Source organism: Ambystoma mexicanum, chromosome 14, assembly GCF_040938575.1.
Source record: "Ambystoma mexicanum isolate Mex_15411 chromosome 14, UKY_AmexF1_1, whole genome shotgun sequence".
Taxonomy (NCBI): domain Eukaryota; kingdom Metazoa; phylum Chordata; class Amphibia; order Caudata; family Ambystomatidae; genus Ambystoma; species Ambystoma mexicanum.
In genome coordinates, this window is record NC_090940.1 from 123,572,407 (window position 1) to 123,593,306 (window position 20,900).

Genomic DNA, 20,900 nt, shown 5'->3' on the forward strand with positions numbered 1-20,900 from the left:
CTTTCTCTCCTCACACCACAGACCTTGCGCCAAGGAGGCCCCAGTTTCTGCTGCACCTCCTCGAAGGCATTCTCCCTTTCCTCACCTTCCCCCGGAAACTCAATATCTCCAGAGCTCTGGCCCTCTCTAGGCTGGACTATTGCAACAGCTTCATCCTTAATCTGCCTAAATTCTCCCTTCGCCCCCTTCAACTAATCCAGAATAGGACTGCTATACTTATCCTTGGCCTCAAGCCCAGGGACAGCATCTCTCCAGCACTAAAATCTCTCCACTGGCTCCGGGTTGCTGCCTGTGACCTCACTATATCCAACTCTCTCTCCCTAAATACCTCCCTGATAGAGCCCTTTGGTCTTTTAGCTCCAACTCTCTGCAGATCAAACCCTTTTCCAAGCAGAGAGTGAGCTAAAAGACCAAAGGGCCTATGGGTAGATCTCTCTCTTCCATAGGAGCCTCCCGCTGGAATGGTCTCTCTGCCCCTCTCAGACTTGAGCTGGATCTGCTTAAGTTCTGGAAGCTTCTCAAGACTGTCTTCTTCCTTCCGTCTCCCCCTCCTCTGCTAATGTCCCCCTCTGCCGAATTTTGACGGGCTGCCTGGCTGCACCAGGCCCCCCTCGTATCGTCTATCCCACCACCCAATCTCCCCTGACCCTCCCAACCGGCACTTGCCCTTCTGGTCTCCCTCCGAACAAGCTTGGTTAGGCCTGCACCCCTATTGAGCCCATCCAGCCCTGTCCTTGCAGTTAGCATGTACACCTTCTTTCCCCTGCACTCTCTGCATTCCCCTGGCACTTGTCCACCTCCCCCCTGCAGGAATTGCACGCTCTCCTCTCTGACCTGGCACTCCCCCTTAGCATTAGCAAATTCCGTTCTGACATGCACTCCCCGCCTCTGCCCTGGCTTCTTGTAACTGCACTTGCATGATCCGAATGATACAAGGCCTAGTCGGACTGTTTTTGTTTATTCTTCATCCCTGTCCCCCGCCCCCTCCTCTTTGACTTTTCGCACCTTGACACACCATTTGCTTTATAGGCACATTATAAATATCCAATAAATAAAAATAAAATAAACAGCTAATCAAAGTTACAGAAAAATAAGCTAAATGCTATGCTTTAATGAACACAAGAAAGTGTAATTTAAAATGGGCTTCTGCATGTGTGCTGTCATGTTGCACGGGGAACACAGTGATTTGAACAAATTGAATTTGAGTGCAGCATTAAGAAAATGAGAATGCTAAAGTTCGGTTCCGCCTTACAATATTTATTATACATCATAGCATCAGTATAATATTTGTTATCTGAATGTTATAACAAGCCAAAACATTTTTAAGTGAAAATGCTTCTGCTACATGGGGCAGACATATGTATTACAAAAGCCTATTTAAAAAAAATTGCATTAACAGAGGAGAAGTGGGAAAAACATTTTATTTATAACTTTTCAACTGTCTTTTTAAAAACCAAAGATAGGTCAGAATTCAATAGAACAGCAGGAATGACGTGCGCATAACATGATATAGTAAAATGTATGAATGTATGTTGTCAGGGTGCAGAAGTAGGAGTCTGACCCACAGGTGGCATGGTGTGGATTAAAGACCTTTATTTCAAACCAATAGAAAAGGAAAACCCTAACTTTCCCTATTTCTAAGAGGGGTGTCTCTGCCTCAAATGAACTAAGGACTCGGTCAGGAAGACTTGCCAAAAGTAAATGGTCCACCGTCATGTCAGAAACGCAAAAGACTCCTTGGATTAACTCTCCTTGAATGACAAAGAAAGTAAAGTCTTTTATCTCCACACTGTTCACAACTCCTGTGGGAATGTTCCTTTCCCCAGGCCTTTCCAGGTTTCTTAGGATGCTAAGAGAACAGTTTCCCTTTCTTGACAGATGCAGAATGTTCACAACACACCAGAGGTCATGACTCCCTTCCCCTGGTTTCAGACTTCTTGTGGTACCAAGAGATTCACTCCCCTCTCCTGGCTGTTTGCACAATGTTCAGAGAGACACCATAAAAACACCAGGGGGTATGACTTCCTCCCATGGTTTCAGGTTTCTTATGGGGCCAAGAGATAAACTCCCTTCTCTTGGCTATTCGCAAAGTGTACATAGAGCAGCAGGGGGTATGGCTCCCTATAACTCCCTTCCCCTGGTCTTGTCACCAACTTAGTTTCTCAGTTGGCCAAATATGTGCTTTTACAGTGTTCATGAAGCTGTATGAAGGGTAATGATTCCTTTCGCTTGTTTTACTTTAGTACTCACAGTCAACCTGACTCCCTTCGCTGTCAGGTACTGTGATTCTTAAGATTGGCGAGGATACTTCAATGGGTGCAAGTCCCGCACTTGTGCCCACAATGCACCTGGTATACTCTCCTGCCAAATACTATTGTTATGAGGATCAACAAAGATGCTTTATGAGTGTGAGTCTCAGACTCACAGATAAAGTCCACCTGGTATACTCTACTGCCAGGCACTGTGACTAGGATGGTTAACTTGGAGGCATTGATCGTCTTTATGGATGTGTGTGGATGGCTCACACTTTCTTTTCCTCACATTCAGTCCACCTGTTTTACTCCCATGCCAGGTACTGAGACTATGATGATTAACTTAGAGGCCTTGATCACCTTTATGGGTGTGGGTCCCATACTTACACTTGGTTCTCTTCACACCCAGTCCACCTGGTATACTCCCCTGCCATGTACTGAGACTATGATGATTAACTTGGATGCTTTCAGATCTCTTTGTATTCTTGGGCTTTGGGTCCCAGACCCATAGCTCTTGTTTCCTTCCAGGTTCCCAGCTTCTACACCATTGACTTGGGCCCCTTTCATCTCCCCTTGCACTTGTATACCTTTCACAGTGGTTGGCGATACACTCAGGTGATGCTTCTGGTATCCCTCAGTGTTTCTTTGCAAGTCAGTGGTCCCCTTCTGCTTGCGGCGCCTCTGTGAAGGAAATTTCCTTCTGGCAACCATGCTTCCTGTTCTGCACGTTTGTCGTCTCAAAGAGGCACCAGGAGCTGCCTCCTCCTTCTTTGTGGATTGGTCCCTTGACACCGGACACTCCTTGTGGCAGTCTGCTCCCTTCGTGTCATCCCAGTCTGCCTTCCTTCCAGTGCTTCCTTCTCTGGACTCCTGGTTACTTCAGGAAGGGTTTGACATCTGTCTGAGTCCTTCCTCACTTTATATACCCTGATCAAGTCCATATTAACTAGACGTTTCATTATGGTTCCATGGGTTACTCGTTAGTACTCCGTGCATCTTCCTCGTCTCATTGCTTAATGGGTCAGTCTACCGGGAAATCAAATAGTTTATCCTCATCATGGTATTAGGAAGGGGAACTCCATTTGGAGAGTTGTTACTCTTTCTCGTCCCAGTACTAAATGGGTCAGTCTTCCAGGAACTAATAGACTTCTTCCTCATCTTGGTATTAGGAAGGGGAACTCTACTTGGCTAGTTGTTACTCTTCCTGATCCTGGTAATAAGTGGGTTAGTCTCCCAGGAATTGGTAGAGCCCTTCTTTATCTTAATATTGTGAAGGGTACTCTATTTGTATAGTATTTGCTCTTCCTCTTCTCATTATTTCCTATACTGGAAGTGTAATAAAAACATATGGGAACAGTGGAAATGGTACTCATAGGGGTTTGTGAGGAAGGTGGGCTAGGGTAAGGTGGGTTGTGGGGATACCATGTTCTCCCAGGTCGTCAATAATCCCATAGGGGTTTTCCCTCCCCATGAGATCCACCCACTGAGTACCAGCCCCAGGGGGACTATCTGGTAGTGTCCTCACCTCCCTGACCATATGGGAAGAGGTAACCCCTAAAGGAGAAGTGACGACATCCAAGGATTTGTCACAAAGTGTTATGCATAACATCACATATTTTTATAATTCTGTTAAGCATGCTGTGACAAAAGCATAAGTGATGTCTCTGGATTCATAATATTCTTACGCATTGAAAAATATAATTATTAATGGCGCAGGTCCATACAGAGAATTATAGGAAAAATGAATATTCTAGTACAATTTGATTCCTTATTCCTGAGGTGAAAATTAGCTCAGTGCTATCAATTCCCCTTGTGACATAGACAATTCATTGAGCCAATAAAAGCAAGGTGGAGGGCCTGGGCATGTGAGTAAGTGAAAAGAACTTATCAAAGCACTGTCCCATCCAAAGTTGCTGCATCAAATGATGCTGCAAAGGTGGAGTTTGTTGGTTATTTAAACTCAAATACATAGGAAGAAGAGACCGTTTTGGGAAAGTAGAAAAGCAAGAGAGCCAATCCGATAGGAAAAAAGCTGATTAAGATTTTTCTTAAAGCAGTTGATGAAAAATCTTCTTAAGAAGGCCTGAATGTAGAGGCCTTTTGCAAGGGAGAACCAGATTACCTTTGTGGGATTTTGGGACCAGGTGGATAGAAGAGCTTACCTGGTGGTACTACACAAATTGGTTTGATGTCTAACCTCTCCTGAATTTTTCAAAAACAAATCAAAAGTCAGTATTATGATCCCAAATAATTTAGATAAATGTCCTGAGAATTAATTAAATCACAGAAAGCAATACAAGTATTTTCAGATATCTCTGTTTATAAACTTTGGCACTGAAGGGGGAATAAAATAGAAGGTGTTTGTGTTTAATAACTAAAATTGAAACACTAGTTAACATCACCATTTTTATACTTGTCTTCAGCTATTTGGGATCTCTGGAGCCGATCCCAACTTTAAATGTGGAATGAAAAGTCATCGTGATTGGTATCTGTCAAATTAATAAAGTAATTGAATTATATTCCTTAATGAACGCATGGAACTGGGGTGTTGTGAGGGTGAACCCGATTCCTTGAGAATAGTGAGTCAGCTGCTGCTGTTCCCACATTCCAAAACAAAACGATTTCCTGAACCCAAGCCTTCAAAATTGTTGTAACCCATTCAAAACCACAAAGATAGCCAATTGTATCTATCCTCAAGCTAGGAACTAATAGTTTGTCTCAGATAGTGTCCAACATTTTAGATTTAAATTAGTGCAAGAATCAGAGAACCAAATGCTTGTGTAAATATTTTTCACTGATGCCAACACTTGTAAATGCTTTTAGAGACAACTAAAGGATTTATTTTGTTTGAAACTTCACTCTGAGAATTAGTTTGACTTTTTTCAATACAACATCTTTTCCCTGTGTAAATAGAGAGCAAAGTAAAAATATGCACTCATTGTCTAGGATAGTTATTAAGGTGTGTGATTCTTTATATCAATGTTTGTATGAATTGGAATGTTATGTTATGTTAATTTATACTGTGCACTGCAACCACCTAGGGGCAGTCTCCAGGCGCTGACTTGGCTCTGCAAGAGAGGGGGTGGGGAAGTTAGTGAGGATCAGATGAGAGTATAGGTTCAGAACCAGGAGGAACTTGCGTCTGTAAGTGTTGTTTTGTATGTGGGAGTTGGTGCAGCAGGCTCAGTGCATTGTAACCGTATGGGTGTGATTCAGTGCCTTAAGGTGTGTGATAGTGTTTGTGCTGGTGTTAGTGTGTTGTGTGTTGTTGTGGTGGGTTATGTGCACTGGTTAGATAACGTCCATAAAGGATCCAGAGTAGTGGGTGGCCGTAGCTGTAAGACTATCTGGTGTCTTGGTATGCACTTGCATTGTTTCATGGAATATGTGGGGTGGTTCACTCTAGGTGTGCTTCCAGTATCTCAGAGATGATGGGTGTGAAGATATAATTGATTCTTGGTTTGTTTATGTGTACTGTGGCTAGCCCAAGTTCTGGTGTAGGTTATGTTGGAGGAGCAGGAAGGGGATGTGAGTTAGTACGTCTGTTGGTTTGTTGGAGCCTCTGATGTGACTCTGTAGTTTCCGCTTAATGGCATCTAGCCAGGTTCTCAGTTATGGTTTGTAGGCCCATTTTGCCTCCTCTTTGGTTGTTTTTCTGAGATGTTATGGCTGCTGGTGTCCCATTGCAGCTGTCATTGTCTTTTGAATAGTCAGGTTTTGAGGGTGTCCAGTCAACTCGTCGAAAAAAAACTGGTCGACTGCAATTTGGTCGACGCAATTTGGTCGAAAACCAAATGGTCGAATTTTTTTTTTATTTATATATTTATTTTTTGGGTTTTCGTTTAGTTAAAAAAGGGGTTTTTAGAGAAAAAAAGGGGGTTGGGGGGACCCCCCCAAAAAAAAAAAAAGGGTTAAAATAAAATAAAAAAAATTCAACCATTTGGTTTTCGATCAAATTGGTTCGACCATTTGTCTGGTCGACCAATTTTTTTCAACCAAATGACTGGCAACCGTTTTGAGTCATTACCTGAAGGTGATGTGGTCTTCTGTGGTTCTAATTTCTTTGGGCATGCTGTTCCAGAGGTTAGCAATTAGACATGAGAATGCTGTTCTGCTGAATTTCCTTTTTTTCATGATATTTTGCCTCTATGTGTAGGTCGTCTACTTGTCCACTGGCATACTCGAGCATATTTTATGTAGGACGAGTACCATTTGCAGGGGATGTTTGTACATTTCATTTAGCATTTACTTTGGGTGCAGTACATGTCAAATAAATGTTTCACTGTGCATGGTTGGTCTCTGGGTGGCAGCAGTGTGCCAAACAAAGTGGATTTGTTGTGACATGCAGCATTTTACAGAAAGTGCATTTAAATTGTTTTCATTCGTTGCCATGGTTCAAGTGCATTTCTCTTAGGTCGAGTATGTAAAGTTACTCGGCTTGCAGAACTAGCAGAATTTAAAAAAATGTTCAGGCCTTACTCATCTCACCAATGTCTTATTTCAGTGATACATAAAAATGCTGTATTGCTTCTTATGTTACGTCTTGGGTATAAATAACTTCTGGTGAAATTAAACTATTGCTAATCAAATGTGTGTGTTGCTGATCAAGAAAACTTTAATTAGCAAACTCTGCTAATCAATTTTTGAAAACTAATCTATGCCTTGCCATATGATACTGTGACAATGGATACCAGGGGATATCGTCCCTTCTCCCCTAGGGGCAGTCCCTTCTCATGAGGCCAAGAAGGTGAGACCACTACCCGATAGTCCCCTATGAGGTGGTTCTGAGCGGGAGGATCTCATGGGGAGGTATACCTCCTATGGGACTAGGGATGACTATCAGAGGAGAACGCGGTATCCCAGAAATGCACCTGACCTTAAAACACCTTCCTACAACCCCAAAATCAACCCCTACCCTAGCATATCCATGTGCTATTGTCATCTTATCATCTTGAGGAATACTGGGATGAGGAAGAGTGGAGGCTCGGTAAGGGAAGATATACCCATTTCCCTAGAAGGTACTAGGACAAGAAAGAATAGGAACTACCTAATTGGAGACTCCTTGTCCAGTACTGAGATGAGGAAGAGACCAACTGACACAATAGCAATCCACAAGAACAGTACCAAAACAAGGAAGAGGTGCAGAAGCATAGAGAGCACCTCTGTGAACCACACAGAGCAGTTTAGTCTTTATATTTATTTATATTTATAAAGCGCTCACACAGCCCGCAGGCATCGAGGCGCTGTTACAGGAATTGTTTGTTTTTCTTAGTTGCGTAATTGTGTTTTTTTTTTTTTTTTATCTTAGTTACGTATTTATAACGCGCTTAAACACCCGGAGGTTTCTAAGCGCTGACCCGGGGATCGAACCTGTTGCTGCTTCGTGTCGTCTTGCTTCCAAGACGCGCACGCTGCCGCTGAGCTATCCTCCCGGGGCAAGTCATAGACATCCTATTGGCCAAGGCACAGCTAAAATAGATGAAGGAAATTCAAACACAGTGAGAGATGCTCCCTGAAGGTACTGAGAGCTGCAGAGCCTGTGGTCAGGAGCCACACATAGTAATCAAAGACGGGAAATCTCTGAGATATTATAATAGAAGCTCATCCAGGCAGGCTTTTGGCACTTAAAGAGTCAAAATATGTATCGATGGCAGTAGCAGAGTTAGTGGGTGTGCCAACTTTAGAGCTTCCAGCACATCCGTGACGCTAGTTCTTTATGGTTTTAAACATTTAACACTTGACTTGCTAGATCCTTTGCATAAATGATATAATTCCTGCCATGCTGCCACAATTTTTTACTGCACTGCTCATATTTGTAATGAGGACAGTGTACTTGGGATTTCTATTTTTTATCTAGAAAGGAATCAAACTGTACACTGAATCATATCAGGAGGTTGCTTAAAGCAAAATTATAAATCAGTCTTGGACTTGATTGATTAATGCCTCCTCCAAGAATAGAGTGAAGCATGTGTTGGACAAAGGCTTAAATCAAATGCCAACCTGTTTAAGCTATAGCCACATTGTCTAAAACGGAGCAGCCAAACTTTATTTTAAAAAATCACATAGTAATTGAACTGTGCACAGTCATATTTATTTCACTTCAATATATATTTAAGGCAAGAGCATGTTCTGCAAACTAATTATTTCTGATATCAGACAAAAGCGATGCTACGGGTGCAGGTGTCACAATTGGTAGGAGTGTGCTGCCAATCAATCATATACATAGACTGGCGCTGGTCCATGCCTTATTTACCCCACTTTGTAAATGCTACTCATCTGGGCGAGATATTTGTAGTTACAAAGCAGTATGATCTAATGGCAGTGCAAGAGCTAGTGAGAAACACTGGGCAATAACTTTATGAAGGTCACTATAAAGGCACCACCATGCATTAGGAGTACAGTATCACAGTACCAAACAACATGTGTATTTACTTGGCAGTTATGATGTATGATATCTGGCTGTCCCCGACACTGTCAGAGGAGGAAACATACGCAGTACTAACTGAGCTGGAATATGGCCTTCTGGGGCCTATAGGCACAAACACATTGGGGGCTCAGTCCCTTACAATGTGTATGTTTCATTATTAAAAAAACAATGGTCTTATACTGAAAAAATGTTTTTTTATTTTTTTATATGAGCACATTTCTATTTTACACTGGATCTGGTCCGTATTGCAGCAGCCGCAGTTCACCATCAAATATTGTTTATGTAATGCTTTAGAGGTACACATTGTAAACCATTTTCTGTAAAAAGTGTACCTATTTTTAAACCTTGTTGATTTTCTATATTGTTGAAGCAACATTGCAGTCTTTCAGATAGTACAGCTGCTGTAGTGGGAAACAACACATTGGGTATGGACTGGAACCTACCAGCGCCCCTTCATCTTGAGGGCATGTAGGCAAGTCTTTTTGTGGCTATTGGATAGTCCCACCCTCAGTACCAATAGCGTATACAAGTAACACCCTAATATAAGAGATCTATTGAAACCTGCACAGGAATCCCAAAATTGGGGTCCTACAGTTCTCCAATGTATTGCTGCCGGCTGCTTGACATCAGAGCCCTTCACTGATTTCACAATTGTTTTATAAAGTGACATGACAAGCACATTTACTTCATGGGAAATTATTCTCTGTTTGCTTTGCACATGATAAGGGTATGCAGCGATAAAATCATGGCAAAAATATCACCTGTAAAAAAAATGGCGGCAATAATGCTTTGGTTTGACCCGTTAAAGGTGTCCCTTATTACACCATTTAAGGGCAGCGGGAGTTGCAGGGGTGTCCCCTGCTCCCCTTAAATGATATAAGGGGTCCGGTGTTGTGGGGGTGTCCCCCGCATCCTTTACATGGATTGCGGTGTCAAAACCACAGCATTTTTGCAGCGATATTTTGTGTTCACGGCCATTTTTGCAGAGATTTTAACACATGGAACCATGCTAAGTCATCCGGTTTGTTGCCTTGAAATGGCTCATTATTTGAGAGCACCTTACAAGCGAATTCACAATTATTTTTTTACATCCCTGCAAAACTGAAAAGTGGCCCTCACTGCCGGGCAGAATCAGGTGCACCTGATTCCAGCGTGGATATTGCCACTACTATAATGAAAGGTGACACCAAGTAGAGGACTGAGAGAAGTGAATCTCCCCCAAGGAAACTGCCACTGCATTATCATGCCGGTGTGATAAGCATGTTTCCACTATATATCACCATTGCAATACAAACTGTTGTCACTGATGGTTGACTGTCAGGATCAGGATCCAACAGCGACTCCCCAGTGTCTTGCGACACCTGCGGTCTCCTGTCACAGAGTGATGTAATGGAGGTGCTAAAATGAAGATAAGGTACCAACAACTGAATGCAGTAGGAGGCAGCCCCCCAACTTAAAGCTAGGCAGATACATTTGTATGGAATGATTGACAGGGTAATTCATAGAATTTCGCAGAAAAGTGTCGCAAGCGGCTGGCGCAGAGTGTCCGCGTGCGAATGACTGCGCCAGGCACGTGCGCTAAAACCGATTTCCGCGCACAGCGTATTCATGGATTTCAGGCTTCCAAACCAGCCGTGGCGCAGAGAATCGCAGCGACCCTGCAGCAGCGCCAGTAACGCCCCCAAGAACGCCCTCGCGCAAGGAAAAGCCATCAAAATCGCTAAATCATCGCAAAGGGCTGCGCTAACCCTGGACCAGTTCAGCGGGCTGGCAAACAGCAAACGCCAAGCGGGGAATGTGTATTGCAGTGGTGCGCGGGAAGTTCCACACGCGACTGGCCCCGTGCATGAAGGGTACGTGTATTTCAGGGGTGCGCGGGAAGTTCCACACGCGATTCCAGCAGGGTACGTGTATTCCAGGGGTGCGCGGGAAGTTCCACACACGATTTCAGCAGGGTACGTGTATTGCAGGGGTGCGCGGGAAGTTCCACACGCGATTTCAGCAGGCTACGTGCATTTCAGGAGTGCGTGGGAAGTTCCACACGCGAATGGGCCAGTGCGAGCAGGGTATGTGTATTCCATGGGTGCGTGGGAAGTTCCACACGCGATTCCATCAGGGTACGTGTATTTCAGGGGTGCGCGGGAAGTTCCACACGCGATTGTCCCAGTGCGAGCAGGGTATGTGTATTTCAGGGGTGCGCAGGAAGTTCCACACGCGATTGTCCCAGTGCGAGCAGGGTACGTGTATTTCAGGGGTGCGCGGGAAGTTCCACACGCGATTGTCCCAGTGCGAGAAGGGTATGTGTATTTCAGGGGTGCGCGGGAAGTTGCACACGCGATTTCAGCAGGGAATGTGTATTTCAGGGGTTCTGGGGAGTACTACACATGAATTGGCCGTGTGGGTCCTCCCAGGTGTACGCTCCACAACCTCCACGGCCCCTGCAGGCAGCCCACACCACGGGGGACTACCCAGCACCCCTGCTCATGTCCCGCAGGCAGGCCATCCACCATGGGCATGCCCCCAGCCAACCCACATGTCACCTTGCACTACTGATCAACAATGCATGTCTCCCACCACCCCCACCCCCCAGCAGTGCAGGGGCACCCTCCACCAGGCCCCCACTCATGTCTCCCACCACCCCCACCCCCCAGCAGTGCAGGGGCAGCACCACCAGGCCCCCACTCATGTCCCCCTGCACCCCCACCCCCCAGCCACCAGGGGCACCCTCCACCAGGCCCCCACTCATGTCTCCCACCACCCCCACCCCCAGCCACCATGGGCAGCCCCCACCAGGTCCTCACTCATGTCTCCCACCACCCCCACCCCCCAGCAGTGCAGGGTCAGCCTCCGCCAGGCCCCCACTCATGTCTACCACCACCCCCACCCCCCAGCAGTGCAGGGGCACCCTCCACCAGGCCCCCACTCATGTCTCCCACCACCCCCACCCCCCAGCCACCATGGGCAGCCCCCACCAGGCCCTCACTCATGTCTCCCACCACCCCCACCCCCCAGCAGTGCAGGGGCAGCACTACCAGGCCCCCACTCATGTCCCCCTGCACCCCCACCCACCAGCATCCTTTGGCTGCTGATGCTGTTGTATGTGTATGGATGGTGGTGGCAGTTGCGATATGGCTGTGGTATGGCTCATGTGTGCGAGTTGCAATGACATGTGTGTTGGGGATTGTGATGACATGTCTGAGGTTTGCCAATGCCACTCAAGTGCAACTGTCATGTGTGTATGTGTCCATTGTACAGTGCCCTGATGCCTGTGTTTTGTTTCTCCCTGTCTGCAGCGTCAACTGATGAAGCGGGCGGAGAAGGTGCTGTGGAGCACAGCGGCGGGGATCCCACCGCCAGCCGGAGACGCAAGGCCCGGCTCCCCTCCCGTGTTGTCATCTCGTCGGGGAGTGAGGAGTCCGGTGCCGCGTCCCAGGCCGCAGCTGCCGGGGGGAGGTCCAAGAGGCGGAGGTTGGAGTTGGACTCCTCGGCAGCAGAAGGGGCAGCTGGGACCCCACAGGGCCCAACAGGGGAAGATGGCACGGAGTCATCCAGGTTGGTGGGGGGTTTGGTGGAGGAGGAGGCCGTGCAAGCACCAGAGACGGGGTCTGGAGGTGGGGATCCCACTGGTGCTAGTGGTGCAGTGCAGGACCAGGGACAGGAGGCAGCACAGGCGGCCGCGGAGGTGCCTGTGTGCAATCCTGTACCCGATCCTGTCCCTGCATCATCTTGCACCAGCAGGGATGCCTACGTCCAGACCCGTTTTCAGGCAGGGGATGAGCTGACGTCAACTGCCCTTCCTCTGCCTGCGGACGTGGCCATCCAGGTCCGGGTTGAGCCTGTCCTGGCTGGTGTGGCGTTGCGTAAACGGGCCATGCGAGGTGACCTGCAGTCTTTTCATGGAGAGACTGCACGTCATCTCGAATGGCTCATTGACCACGTCAGCCTGCTGGGACAGGTCACCCAGGCCGGATTCCTCCGTCTGATGGGGCTTGCTCCGACCCCCTCCTCAACTGGACCCCCTACGCGCCAGTCGTCCTCTGTGCCATCTTCCCACCCATCAGTCACCTGGGTGCCCTGTGGAGCTGCCTCTGACGGTGCGGCCAGGCTGGTGGAGGAGGCATCCCTGCCACAGTCGGGAGTCGGAGGTCCAGCAGGGGTGGCCACATCAACAACTGCACCCCAGCCGGCGGAGGATGTGCAGGCAGCAGGAGGCAGTGCACGGGCAGAGGCAGAGCAGCAGCAGCAACATGGTGGGAGACATGAAGGCTCGGGGCTTTCGACATCGGAGGGGCAGGCATCGGCCGGAGGGCAGGGGGACCCAGGACAGAGAGTGTCTTCCGTGTGGCAGCGGTTGGGCCAGGCCATAGGTGCGGAGCGGCGGCGGGCGGAAGAGGCGCGGCTCACAATGGTCAGGGCGGAGAACTCCATGCGGAGGGCCCTGAGGCGGGCCGAGTGCCTCGAGGCAATCCGCAGGGGGTTGGAGGAGGACACGGCGTCGTCCCTGCGGACCCTCGGGGCCATGGAACTGGACCGCCTCCGGGACATCGAACAGGAGTTCGATGATGCCCTGGCCCGGGACACCACGGAGTGAGCCGCTGGACTTGCCTGCCGCCTTTGTATATAGTTCTTTAGTTTTAGGTTTCCTTTCTTTCTTATTATGATTTGGAGTCGACGGACACTGCTCCACTTTTTGTATATAGTTGATTTTTAGGTAGGTTTTTTAGTAGGTTTCCTTTGTTCAGTTGGGCTCATGGACCCTTGGTAGTTTTGTACATAGTTCTTTATTGCATGGAGATTTTTTTACATTTGACTTTGTACAACATTTTTTTTGATTCTGATTTGCAGTTTTGTGTTTTTATACGGACATGCAGCTTTTTTTTCTCATTCACATTGTAGTTTGTTTTCTTTCTTTAGCATTCTTTATTTTTTTCAATACAATTTTGTTTCCATACTTCACTGTGTGGTATCATCTCATTGGTTTCATGCATGTCATGTTGTGTGTTTTCCCATTCAATTGCAACCATTGTGTGTGACGGACATGGGTTCATTAGCTTCATGAACATTGGGGGTGTAACATGTGATTTCCATTTCCATGTGGCTGAATGGGTTACTTGGTAGGGCTTTTTGGCTGTGGAGGCTGGCCATTACGCACATGATTGGGGATTGTAAGGACCTGGTGGGGGCTGCCCATGGTGGCAGGGGGGTGGGGGTGGTGGGAGACATGAGTGGGGGCCTGCTGGAGGCTGCCCCTGCACTGCTGGGGGGTGGGGGTGGTGGGAGACATGAGTGGGGGCCTGGTGGAGGGTGACCCTGGATGCTGGGGGGTGGGGGTGCAGGGGGACATGAGTGGGGGCCTGGTGGAGTCTGCCCATGGTGGCAGGGGGGTGGGGGTTGTGGGAGACATGAGTGGGGGCCTGGTGGAGGGTGACCCTGGATGCTGGGGGTGGGGGTGCAGGGGTACATGAGTGGGGGCCTGGTGGAGTCTGCCCATGGTGGCAGGGGGGTGGGGGTGGTGGGAGACATGAGTGGGGGCCTGGTGGAGTCTGCCCATGCACTGCTGGGGGGTGGGGGTGGTGGGAGACATGGGTGGGGGCCTGGTGGAGGCTGCCCCTGCACTGCTGGGGGGTGGGGGTGGTGGGAGACATGAGTGGGTGCCTGGTGGAGGGTGACCCTGGATGCTGGGGGGTGGGGGTGCAGGGGGACATGAGTGGGGGCCTGGTGGAGTCTGCCCATGGTGGCAGGGGGGTGGGGGTGGTGGGAGACATGAGTGGGGGCCTGGTGTAGGCTGCCCCTGCACTGCTGGGGGGTGGGGGTGGTGGGAGACATGGGTGGGGGCCTGGTGGAGGCTGCCCCTGCACTGCTGGGGGATGGGGGTGGTGGGAGACATGAGTGGGTGCCTGGTGGAGGGTGACCCTGGATGCTGGGGGGTGGGGGTGCAGGGGGACATGAGTGGGGGCCTGGTGGAGTCTGCCCATGGTGGCAGGGGGGTGGGGGTGGTGGGAGACATGAGTGAGGGCCTGGTGGAGGCTGCCCCTGCACTGCTGGGGGGTGGGGGTGGTGGGAGACATGGGTGGGGGCCTGGTGGGGGCTGCCCCTGGTGGCTGGGGGTGGGGGTGGTGGGAGACATAAGTGGGTGCCTGGTGGAGGGTGACCCTGGATGCTGGGGGGTGGGGGTGGTGGGAAACATGAGTGGGGGCCTGGTGGAGGCTGCCCCTGCACTGCTGGGGGGTGGGGGTGTTGGGAGACATGAGTGGGGGCCTGGTGGAGGCTGCCCCTGCACTGCTGGGGGGTGGGGTGGTGGGAGACATGAGTGGGGGCCTGCTGGAGGCTGCCCCTGGTGGCTGGGGGGTGGGGGTGGTGGGAGACATGAGTGGGGGCCTGGTGGAGTCTGCCCATGGTGGCAGGGGGGTGGGGGTGGTGGGAGACATGAGTGGGGGCCTGGTGGAGGCTGCCCCTGCACTGCTGGGGGGTGGGGGTGGTGGGAGACATGGGTGGGGGCCTGGTGGAGGCTGCCCCTGGTGGCTGGGGGGTGGGGGTGGTGGGAGACATGAGTGGGGGCCTGGTGGAGTCTGCCCATGGTGGCAGGGGGGTGGGGGTGGTGGGAGACATGAGTGGGGGCCTGGTGGAGTCTGCCCCTGCACTGCTGGGGGGTGGGGGTGGTGGGAGACATGGGTGGGGGCCTGGTGGAGGCTGCCCCTGCACTGCTGGGGGGTGGGGGTGGTAGGAGACATGAGTGGGTGCCTGGTGGAGGGTGACCCTGGATGCTGGGCCTGGGGGTGCAGGGGGACATGAGTGGGGGCCTGGTGGAGTCTGCCCATGGTGGCAGGGGGGTGGGGGTGGTGGGAGACATGAGTGGGGGCCTGGTGGAGGCTGCCCCTGCACTGCTGGGGGGTGGGGGTGGTGGGAGACATGGGTGGGAGCCTGGTGGAGGCTGCCCCTGCACTGCTGGGGGGTGGGGGTGGTGGGAGACATGAGTGGGTGCCTGGTGGAGGGTGACCCTGGATGCTGGGGGGTGGGGGTGCAGGGGGACATGAGTGGGGGCCTGGTGAAGTCTGCCCATGGTGGCAGGGGGGTGGGGGTGGTGGGAGACATGAGTGGGGGCCTGGTGGAGGCTGCCCCTGCACTGCTGGGGGGTGGGGGTGGTGGGAGACATGAGTGGGGGCCTGGTGGAGGGTGACCCTGGATGCTGGGGGGTGGGGGTGGTGGTAGACATGAGTGGGGGCCTGGTGGAGGCTGCCCATGGTGGCAGGGGGGTGGGGGTGGTGGTAGACATGAGTGGGGGCCTGGTGGAGGATGCCCATGGTGGCAGGGGGGTGGGGGTGGTGGTAGACATGCATTGTTGATCAGTAGTGCAAGGTGACATGTGGGTTGGCTGGGGGGCATGCCCATGGTGGATGGGCTGCCTGCGGGACATGAGCATGGGTGCAGGGTAGTCCCCCGTGGTGTGGGCTGCCTGCAGGGTCCGTGGAGGTTGTGGAGCGTACACCTGGGAGGGCCCACACGGCCTATTCACGTGTGGTACTCCCCAGTACCCCTGAAATACACATACCCTGCTGAAATCGCGTGTGGAACTTCCCGCGCACCCCTGATATACACAAACCTTGCTGAAATCGCGTGTGGAACTTCCCGCGCACCCCTGCAATACACGTACCCTGATGAAATCGCGTGTGGAACTTCCCGCGCACCCCTGAAATACACGTACCCTGCTCGCACTGGGCCAATCGCGTGTGGAACTTCCCGCGCACCCCTGCAATACACGTACCCTGATGAAATCGCGTGTGGAACTTCCCGCGCACCCCTGAAATACACGTACCCTGCTCGCACTGGGCCAATCGCGTGTGGAACTTCCCGCGCACCCCTGCAATACACGTACCCTGATGAAATCGCATGTGGAACTTTCCGCGCACCCCTGAAATACACGTACCCTGCTCGCACTGGGCCAATCGCGTGTGGAACTTCCCGCGCACCCCTGATATACACATACCTTGCTGAAATCGCGTGTGGAACTTCCCGCGCACCCCTGAAATACACGTACCCTGCTCGCACTGGGCCAATCGCGTGTGGAACTTCCCGCGCACCCCTGAAATACACGTACCCTGCTCGCACTGGGCCAATTGCGTGTGGAACTTCCCGCGCACCCCTGCAATACACCTACCCTGATGAAATCGCGTGTGGAACTTCCCGCGCACCCCTGAAATACACGTACCCTGCTCGCACTGGGCCAATCGCGTGTGGAACTTCCCGCGCACCCCTGAAACACACGTACCCTGCTCGCACTGGGCCAATCACGTGTGGAACTTCCCGCGCACCCCTGCAATACACGTATCCTGATGAAATCGCGTGTGGAACTTCCCACGCACCCCTGAAATACACGTACCCTGCTCGCACTGGGCCAATCGCGTGTGGAACTTCCTGCGCACCCCTGCAATACACGTACCCTGATGAAATTGCGTGTGGAACTTCCCGCGCACCCCTGAAATACATGTACCCTACTCGCACTGGGCCAATCGCGTGTGGAACTTCCCGCGCACCCCTGCAATACACGTACCCTGATGAAATCGCGTGTGCAACTTCCCGCGCAGCCCTGAAATACACATACCTTGCTCGCACTGGGCCAATCGCGTGTGTAACTTCCCGCGCACCCCTGAAATACACGTACCCTGCTGAAATCGCGTGTGGAACTTCCCGCGCACCCCTGAAATACACATACCTTGCTGAAATCGCGTGTGGAACTTCCCGCGCACCCCTGAAATACATGTACCCTGCTGAAATCGCGTGTGGAACTTTCCACCCACCCCTGAAATACACGTACCCTGCTGAAATCGCGTGTGGAACTTCCCGCGCACCCCTGAAATACACGTACCCTGCTGAAATCACCTGTGGAACTTCCCGCGCACCCCTGAAATCCACGTACCCGGCCAAATCGCGTGTGAGACTTCCCGCGCACCCCGGTATACACGCACACGTATTTTTTGTCAGCGGGTGTCCGTGTTTGTGGGTACCCCTTTGCACGTCATTTGTCCTGGAGGGCACCAGTATAGGACATTCATCATGGCAGTATATAGGTGCTATTTGTTGGCGCACGTTTTGGCGCACATTTCTTACAGCCGCAGAGACGCTACCGCCTGCTTTCTTGTGGCGGTCGTGTTTGTGCCTGTGCGCTGGTTTGAGCGTGCGCTTTTTTGCCCTATTCTATTCCATGAATACGTGTTGTAGACGAGCGTGTGGGCGTTCCGCGCATTTGTGGCCTGTACTTCCCCCGTGACGCCCACGTTTTGGCAAGTTGTTCCCCATTCCGAGTGTTACGCCCGTGTTCCGCCTACTTTTGTTGCGTGCGCCGCGCTATGTGCGAATTTCGCTGTGGCCTGTGCGATTTTCGCTGTGACCTGGCGCACGCTGTTAGATGGCCTGTGCGCCAACGTGCGCCGCGCACTTTTTTATCGCACATCCGATGGTTTTCTCGCGCACGGACTTCCATGAATCGATGTGTTCTGCTTTTCGTGCGATTTTCGCACTTGCACTGCGATTTTCGCTATTCCACTGCGATTCGCACGCTTTTGCCCACTTGCGCCGCGCTAATTATTCCATGAATCGGCCTATGAGTATGGTAAATGTGTGAAAATAGACTCACAGGGTTAAAGGACATTAGTACCTTTAATAGTGTTATGTTTATAAGGTCGAAAATGCTTTTATCATGGTTTAGTAAGTAGGCAAGATACATAATGCATAGTACAAAAATTGAGTAGGAAAATTATATAAGTTGTTTCCTATACCCAGACAGAAAAGAACTGTGCCATTTATATAACCAACAATTCCTTTAACTGACAATGCCTTTATATGAGTAAAAGAAATGTATTAAATGAAGCGACAACTTGTAGACAGCGGCCGCATGAGCCAGCCCAGAGTTCAACAATTCAAGGCCGCCTTGCTGTGTAAGAATCAGACAAGCAGGCTGAAACCAGACAGTTAATTGGGCTGTGTCTGAAAACTTAAATAAGGGAAGCAGCTACATGACCATATTTGGAGTAGAGTGACTGGGAAAAACCTAGGATGTGTGCCAGAATGTATTTCATTTTGAAGGTTTAAACAGATAAGAAATAATTGCTGTGTGTGCGAATGTTCAACAAGGAGTTTTGCCTGGACATGTTTAGAAAAGGTGGGGGTTTGAATCCTCTTTCTCTGACAAGATATAAACGGGAGCTCGGTTTTTAGCTGAGAGAGGGGTTTGTGTACTTGACAACGATGCTGTTTGTGGTCTGTGTCAGCATCGCATGAAACAAAACCTGATGAATCTGACTCTGCCTCCTTGCCTGCTGTCTGATTACCTTTGCTGAAATGCCAGAGAGCTCAAGAGAGTGCCAGAGAGGCTCAGAGATCTTCAGAGAGGGTCCCAGAGTGCAACAAAGGGCCCCAGAATGTCCAGGAGAACCTGACGGAATGCAAGAGGTGAAAAAGAGCATGATTGAGGTTTTAGCACTTCGAGAGCACTTGGCGGCCAACCCGGGACAGATAGGATGATGAACAGAATACTGTACATCTCTTCAAGCAAAAAAAGAACCTGGACAATCAAGACTAAGATACTAAGGCGAGCCATACTGTTCTGCCCAAGATAAGAGTGAAGTAACGGGGATAGAAAATAAGATAGGGATGGGGCAGACTGCAGCTGCCCTAGCCGATAGAAAAGAAGGGAAAGGGACACGGGGAGGGAGAACAGTATGGCATAAGGGGAATATATATACATATGTATATTTGTGGTAACTTTTCAGGGAAAAATAACAATGGCAGTCCAGATTTGGAAAAAAAAAATTAACAGCATTTAAAAAAAAAAAAAATCACAAGAGTAAAATATTCATGAGGGACCCCAGCAAAAGGTAACTGAGGAAGGTGGGATATGAACAAAAAAATAACATCAGAATAAGAGTATAGTGTGTGTATATAAGGAAAAAAATAGACTCACGATACCCGAGCAATAGAGAGAGATACCAGGAGGATACCTGAGAAGAGAGAGATACCAGGAAGATACCTGAGGAGAGGAAATACCGGGGAAGATGCACTGAGAGGGAGAGGATACGGCCATTTGCCTAGCGTTTAAAGACGTCTGGATGGAGTATTCACCCAGAGCCCAGTTAAATAGGGTGATTAGGAGACCAAGAGAATTTAAAGATTCCTTGAAAGGGGTGAACTTTTTTTGTAAAGAAATGCACATATATAGGGATAGGAGTGTACCTTCAGAGGCAGGTGACACTAGGAAGTGCACTTAAATGTAGCCGGCCGCAGTCTCTGATTTCTGTCACATGTCATGTTATGTTGTGTGTCTAATTGTTATATGTTAAGGCTGTTCATTCTTTTCATTTTATGGCGTAACTGTATGTGTGCACTGTAAAACATTGGAAATGATATAAAATGATATTTTCAAGCTAAATCTGCAAAATTGGCATTCAGCCAAGGTTTTGAAAATGCCAAAAAATAACAATGATGTAGATGACATGATGCTATGACTTAAGGCACACAGATTTGTGGTGATTTCCACTAAAAAAATGTCAAACAGTTCTGAGATAAGTGTAAAAAGCTTTTTGCACTTGTAGCCACCACAAAATTTCAAACTGGCAACTGTGGAGTTAAAATGATTTCCTACTACTGGACAAAATAACGAATGGATCGCGCTAAGTACGGTAGAGTTTTGCATTTAAATCACAAAGTTATAGTGATTTAAAGAGGACTTTTAGCACTGAAACTGCGCAGAGTTGAAAGACAGAATGAGAGATTGGGAACTTTAGAAACCTTGTGCGAACAGAGAATCACGTTGGATTTACAGTGATTGTTGGGAAAGGAATGGTGGAAATGTGAAGGAATGATTTAATGAGGTTCAGATAAGAAGTGTGGTATTGTGGAATTCCCGTCTGTTTGTGTGTTTGAAACTAAGCGCATCTTTAGAAAATTAATTTTAAAGTGTAGACACATTTGTTTTGTAGATTGAAAAAAAAAGTGCACAGTTAAGAAACATGTGAGATGTAATACAGTGTTGCTATGTGCACATTGAAGTGGACAGGCTGGCACACGAATAGCAATTGTGTTTTCGTTTTGCTTAAAAGCAAGGTGAGAGCTCAAACGAAAGGGTTTTTGACCAGGAATGCAGTGTCGGCCTTGAAGATAACATTGCCAAGTTCAGGAAATTGGCCCATGCTGAAGGAATGCAAAATGTGCATCAAGAGCCACATTTA